Consider the following 7,930-nt stretch of genomic DNA (forward strand, 5'->3'; position numbering starts at 1 on the left):
GATGAAAGCTATGACATCCTTTTCTTTGACTTGCCTGTATGAATCAGCTTCTATCCACTTGGAGAAGTAGTCAGTCATTGCTAGCATATAAACTTTTTGCTCGGGTGCTTGAGGTAGTTTCCCTACTATATCCATGCCCCACTTCATAAATGGCCAGGGTGCGGATATAGAATGTAGTTCCTCAGATGGCTGGTGGATATATGGTCCGTGAATCTGGCAAGCCTCGCATTTAGAGCTGAATTCCAGGCAATCGGCCCTTAAAGTGGGCCAATAATATCCTGTTCTGAGTACCTTGCTTGCCAGGCTCCTTCCGCCCTTATGATTTCCACAGTATCCTTCATGGATTTCTGATAGTATCTGTTCAGCTTCTTATGGTTCCAGGCATCTGAGGTATGGTCCTGCCTGCGATTTCTTAAAAAGTACGTTGTTAATAATAGTATATGAAGCATCTTTTATTTTTAGTGCCCTGGCATCTTGCTTATTTAGGGGAAGGATTCCCTGTTGTAGCCAATCGTAGTAAGGTTTTGTCCAAGAATTGGCAACATATATTGGGAAACTTTCATCTTGCTTATTTATTGCAGGTTCTAATAAATGTACGATGGGTATTTTGTCAAAGTCAAGGGGACTGAAGTTGGATCCTAGGCCGGCTAAGGCATCGGCCTGGGTATTCAAGTCCCTGGGAATTTGGTCAATATTAAAATTGCGGAATTTTGATTTTAAATTTTGGACAACTTCCAAATAAAGCATCATTTTTGAGTCTTTTGCAGTATATATTCCATTTACTTGGTTTGAAATAAGAAGGGAATCAGTACGTACCTTTAGGTTTTGTACACCAAGGTCAATACATACCTTTAATCCAGCTATTAGGGCTTCATATTCTGCCTCATTATTGGTAGCTTCAAATGCACAGCTTATAGCTTGTACTATCTTATCCCCCTGTGGTGATTTTAGTACTACCCCCAGGCCTGTTCCCCTCATGTTGGCTGCACCATCGACAAATAGGGTCCATTCTAGGTCTGTTTGGTCGTTGGTCAGTCTATTTACTTCATTTATTAGGTCGGGTTCTAGGGCTGGACTAAAATCAGCCACAAAGTCTGCTAGTGCTTGTGACTTAATTGTTGTCCTTGGTTCAAATGTTATGTTGTATGTGCTTAGCTGGACTGACCATTTGCACATTCGTTCGGACAATTCTGGTTTCCTAAGTACAGCCTTAATAGGAAGATTGGTTCTGACTATTATCGGGTGGCTTTCAAAGTAAGGTCTTAACTTTGTGCAACTCATAATTAAAGCTAAAACGTATTTTTCAAGTAGGCCATACCTGATTTCTGCATCCAATAGACTTTTACTTGCGTAATAAATAGGGTGTTGTTGTTCGTCTGCTTCTTTGACTAGGACTGCACTGACAGCAGTTTCTGTGACTGACAGATATACTGTCAGGGGTTCATCTTTGACTAATTAAATTAAATACGCAATTAATTAATTAATTAAATAAATAAAAACCTGCCTTAAGCTATTCGAAATCCCACCAAACCCGGTCACTCTACCACCTTGCGCCACCTCACCATTGTAATACCCCGTATTTTATTACCTTGGTCAATGGCTAGTCAACGGTAAATGGGTAAGTATATTTTATAAAATTCTATTATATTGCATTTATGTGAGTTATGTATGAGACGGAATAATAAAGTAATAATAAGGGTTAATTGATAAACAGTACCAATATAAGGATCATTTTTCATAATCAGTACCAACAAAATCAATAATTAGTAATTAATACCAAAATATTAACTTTTTTTCTACGATAGGTACTAAGTCGCCTGAAAATCTAATCTCAACATACTTGAAAAAGTCCAAAAAGCCATCATTCAAGTACAAATCTCTACTCACCCACTTCCAAAATCTCTCTCTAAGATGAAAACACCTTTATAGTAGGAAAAAATGAGAGTAAGAAGGCGACTTGGTACCTATCGTAGAAAAAAGTTAATATTTTGGTACTGATTACTAATTATTGATTATGTTCGTATTGATTATGAAAAAGATAAAGTTGGTAGTGTTTATCAATTTTCCCTAATAATAATAATAATAATAATAATAATAACAATAATAATAATAATAATAGTAATAATAATAATAGTAATAATAATAATAGTAATAATAATAATAGTAATAATAATAGTAATAATAATAGTTATAATAATAATAGTAATAATAATAACAATAATAACAATAATAATAACAATAATAATAATAATAATAACAATAATAATAATAATAATAATAATAATAATAATAATAATAATAATAATAATAATAATAATAATAATAATAATAATAATAATAATAACAATAATAATAATAAAAATAATAATAATAATAATAATAATAATAATAATAATAATAATAATAATAATAATAATAATAATAATAATAATAATAATAATAATAATAATAATAATAATAATAATAATAGTAATAGTAATTGTTAGGCCCAAATTAGCCTGGTCTGATTGTAACCTAGCCTGGCCTTCATAGGCTGGTTGGGGCAACCAAAGTCCGGGCAAGTACAGTTATTATTTGACAGGAGAAGAACACCAGAGGATAAATAAGCTGTTAAGGTCCCGGAAGAAAAGCCTAATAATGATATTAAAGTAGCTTGATGGTACTCTCCAGCAAGACGGCTGATCAGCAAGCAAGCAAGACAGTTATACACATGCCCTATTATCATGGAAGACCTAGTCCAACTCTAAGAATATTATGTTTCCACGTACCAGATCATGCAAAGGAATATAAGCCGAAGTTTGTTGAAGAAGACTGGGTCAAGCGGATAAATAGGAAATGTGCCCTATTTTCTAGCTAACAACTGAAAACGGTCAAGAAGAACGTTGGGTGGCATCCAACGTTAATTTTTGAAGAGTATAAATAGCATTATTTAACATTTGTAAAGGATACACATTATTCTCATTATTCACTACTGAATACTCATACTTACATACAAGATTTGTAATCGGTTTATCAAAGAAATACAATAACACTACCTATATTCAATCTCCATCTATAATTCTTCTATAATCTTATCCCTAATTTGCAGAACTAGATACCCTAATTACTTTATAATCAAGCCGGATCCTTTCAGGGAAAGTCCTGCTAAAACAATTGGCGCCCACCGTGGGGCATCTAGTTCATTAATAAAAAAATTCCTTTTACCATTCTTCATTTAATATTCACATACAAAAATGGTAGAACTCACCCCTGAACAACAATTGGCGGCTGCCTTGGCTAAAATCAAAGAGTTGGAGACAATTCAAGAAAAGGAAGCCCAAGCAGAAGCTGAAATCAGTAGACTGAAGGAATTTGAGTCTAACCTGAAGAAGAAATTGGAAAATCAGGCTTCAGGCTCCAAGACCAGATTCGAACCAGGAACCCCATTCTCATCCATTAACAAAAACATTGACTTTTCCAATTTTGGAACTCCATAGAATGATACCCCATCCGGCACTCAAATCATCCCCAATGACGAAACAAACAAAACTGAAGCAGCAATAATGATGGCTATGCTACAGGAAATTCAAAAACTCCACAACAAAATAGAAAATATACTTGGTGTGCCAGACCCTGTGGCTGAAGTAGAAGTTGACAGCTTCGCTGATTCACCCTTTGCAGATGAGATTGCAAAAATTGATCTCCCCAAGAAATTTACCGTCCCATCCATGAGAACTTATGATGGAACGTCTGATTCACAAAATCACGTTGCCATATTCAAACAAAGATGTTGGCTGCCTCAATACCCAGTGAACTCAGGCAGGTCTGCATGTGTAAAGGCTTTGGTACAACCCTGACCGGAGCAGCATTACAATGGTTCATTAATCTCCCAAATGGAAGTATCAAGAATTTTGCAGAATTGGTCAATGCCTTCAATCAACAATTCATGCGAAAGCAAAGAGACATGGCCAAGAGACCTAGTAACTGTTCAGGGGTAAAGCAACTTCTGAAGAATCTCTCAAAGAATTCCTGGCAAGATTTGTCAAAGAGAAGGTAGCCATTCCCAGTGTGTGACGAAGAAATGTAAGAAGCCTTCAGTAAGGAGTCCTGCTTGACAGCGACATCTATGCAGACTTAACCAAAACAGCCTGCCCAACCTTTGCCACTGTTCAGTCCATCGCCTTGGAACATGTCAGATTGGAGGAAGATCTCAAATTCAGAACAAATTCGTCCGGAGGAAAGCAAGGCTATGGACACACTAACAGGAAAAGCTCCTACCAGAAAGGAGGCAATCCCGGATCGCACCCTATTCCGGCCCGAACGATCCAAGTCAACATGGCACAAGAACACAAAGGTAACCTTTCTAGCCTACCAAATATTCCTGAATATAACTTCTCTATAAATACTGCAGGATTAATCAAACGCCTGGAGAGCTTGGGGGACACGGCCAGATGGCCCAAAAAATCCGACAACCCCAGGAAAGATCCAACAAGATGGTGTGACTTCCACAAGGACATAGGGCACACCACAGAAGAATGCATCCAACTCAGGAAACAAGTAGCATACCTCCTAAAGAAAGGTTATCTGAAGGACTTAATCCAGCAGCCAAAGAACAAAGATGAAGGACAAAACAAGAGAGATTCAGGGAACGGCTGAGATCCTCCTCCTCCTCCCCCCATCTATGAAGTCAAGTTCATAAATGGAGGATTAGAAATCTGTGGTCTAACCAGCTCGGCTGCCAAAAGAATATCCAGGGAGTCTAGACTTCAGCCCCTTCTTAGATCTAAGTCATTGGCTGCTATTACTTTTGATGACTCAGACTTGCAGGGAATATCGATCGCACCATGACAAACTTGGTAATTACCATGCAAATTGGCACACTAAGGTGTCAAGAATTCGATAGATGGGGGCGATTCAATAAATTTGGTGATGCTTGACGTCCTCAAAGCTATGAAGATAGATGAAGAGAAGATCATCAAGAAATCCAGCGTCTGGTTGGGTTCGGTGGAGAAACAAAGAACACCCAGGAGAAATTAGCCTGCCAACCTATGTGGAAGGCGTGGCTTCATATGAAAGATTCGGGGTAATGGATTGCCTATCCTCATACAATGTAATCCTGGGCAGACCATGGATCCACAACGTCAAAGCAATCCCATCAACATACCATCAATGTGTGAAAATACCAACCGAATGGGGGATAACCACCATCAGGGGAGAACAAAGGACGGCTCAGGAATGCTACACCCAGGCTTTGAAACCCTCAAAGTCAGGTAACTCCCTTGCATAGCAATTAAAGTCACCTGTCAGGAAAGAATATATTGCACAATCACAGATGGAAACAGGAGAGGTCATTCTAGACCCAGAATTCCCTGACACGAAGGTACTTTTAGGGTCAGATGCACGAGACTCGGTAAGACCCAATCTGGTCAGCTTTCTCAAAACTAAAATGTCCTGTTTTGCTTGGTCACATTTTGATATGACTGGTATAGATGCTTATATTATAACTCATAAGTTAAATATTGACAAATCCTTTAAGCATGTACAGCAAAAAAGAAGAAAATTTGCTGCAGAGAGGCATGAAATCATCAACCAAGAAGTTGACAAGCTATTGGACATGGGAATGATCAGGGAAGTAATGTACCCTGACTGGCTTGCAAATGTAGTAGTCGTCTAAAAGAAAAACGGCAAATGGAGAGTCTGTGTAGACTACACCGACCTAAACAAGGCCTGCCCCAAAGATCCATTTCCCCTGCCACACATAGATGCAATGGTGTATGCCACTACATGCCATGAGATGTTAACATTCATGGATGCCTCCAGTGGATTCAACCAAATAAAGATGCACCCTGCAGATCAGGAAAGTACAGCTTTCATCACTGAAAGAGGAATATACTGTTATACTGCTATGCCCTTTGGATTAAAGAATGCAGGTGCAACCTATCAAAAGTTAGTCAACATGATGTTCAAAGATCAAATTGGAGATACCATGGAAGTCTACATAGACGACATGGTAGTCAAGTCAAAAAAAGGCAGAAGACCACGTCAAAGACCTGGAAGTACGTAGCCTTCCAAATACTGGAGAAATTCAATATGAAGCTCAATCCACAGAAGTGCCATTTTGGAGTCTCAGCAGGCAAGTTCCTGGGCTATATGGTGACAAAAAGAGGGATAGAAGCCAGCCCCGAGCAGATCAAAGCCATCCTGGAGCTGGAACCACCTAAGACAGTCAAAGACATACAAAAGCTGACAGGGAGGATAGCAGCCCTGAACAGATTCATTTCAAGATCATCAGAAAGGTGCAAATCATTCTATAATCTGCTAAGGAAAAACAAGGACTTTCAATGGACCCCTGATCATCAGGCTGCCTTTGAAGATCTGAAAACATACATATCCTCTCCTCCCTTGTTGGCAAAACCAGTCAAAGATGAAAACATATATATACTTTCTGTGACTGACAGATATACCTGTCAGGTTTTTATTTAATTGTTTAGCGGGATTGTTAAAAGGTAGGTTAATCCTACTCAGTTTTAATATATTTGAGTGGTCATATGAGTCGTGTTTTAGTGGTCAATGCATTATAACATGGTATTGGTTAAGACGAGTTGATGAGTCGGTAATTGGCATCTCATGTGGTATCTTGTATTATTGTGTTTGTCTTGTACATTGGAGGATATGGTGGATTATGTTGGATACTTGTTGTTGTGGAGACGTGTAACACCCCTATTTATTCAGGAGCCTTTAGCTAGACATTCCCAAATAAATAAGACTGTTACCATCTCGGTTTCCCGAGGTAGTGAATAACAAAGTCCAACTCACCAAAGTACTTTAAATTAAAACTTTAATGAATACATATGTATTACAAATTAATCAACTAAAACTTAATATAAAATAATTTACAACTCGCAGCGGAAATAAATAAAGTGATCTCATAATCTACGTGGTCTAGACTTCTAGGTAGATTGGCCAAGTCCTCACGCATCCCATAGCTCCCAAGTCAGCTAATCTTTAGTACCTGTCAAATTTGCTCCCCATTATAGTTCACCACAAGTGTTCACGAATACACTGTCAACCACGAGGTTCACTAGGAATAGCTAAATAACAACAACAAATGAATACAAGACAATATCAAATGCAAATGCAATGCATGCTCATGATCAATCCTCCGACGCTCCCGTTCATCCCGCCAATCCCTAGCCGGGGTAATCTCAATAACATCCCAGAGACAAGTCCTGCAGAACCAGCCTGGGAAAACCAATACAAGTGCTCATGATATGATATGCAAACAATATATTTACCATCCCAGATATGAGGCTGGGGAAACCAAATCAATATAAGCATCTCAGTCACGAGCTGAGGTAGTCATTAAACGATTAATTTCAATATAGTCATCTCAATCCAACAATCCAACAATCATAATTCATCCAACACAATTCAATGAAACAATCATATAACATTATCCAAGTAATCAATAAAGTAATTGAGTAGCTATCCTACCTGTATAGCAAAGCGGCTCAACAAAATCCAAATAGCAAAGCACACGAATCCAAGCAACAAAACCCGTCTCACAAAAGCGTGACCAATTAATCTTCAAATGAAGAAAAGATGAACAAGCTCCTTGTCTCTCTAGTCTCATTATCTCTCTCTATATATATATTTTGTGTTTTGTGAAAGTGAATAAAACTTGTGGTTTGCTATTGTATATATAGTAGTAAGGTAGTATCGTTTTAGGAAAGTTTATAAGTCGTAAGATATAATAAATTATAATAAAATATTTATGGCAGGTAAAATAAATAAATAATATTAATAATCATAATAATCATAATCATAATCATAATGGGGTATAATATGATATTATTAGGAATACTATAATAAGGTGCGAAATTATGAAACTAATTAGCGCGTAACATCACTCAGCGAGTTCAGCTTGCGCACTGATTTTCAAACAGCTGTC

Source organism: Silene latifolia, chromosome Y (assembly GCF_048544455.1).
Source record: "Silene latifolia isolate original U9 population chromosome Y, ASM4854445v1, whole genome shotgun sequence".
Classification (NCBI taxonomy): Eukaryota; Viridiplantae; Streptophyta; class Magnoliopsida; order Caryophyllales; family Caryophyllaceae; genus Silene; species Silene latifolia.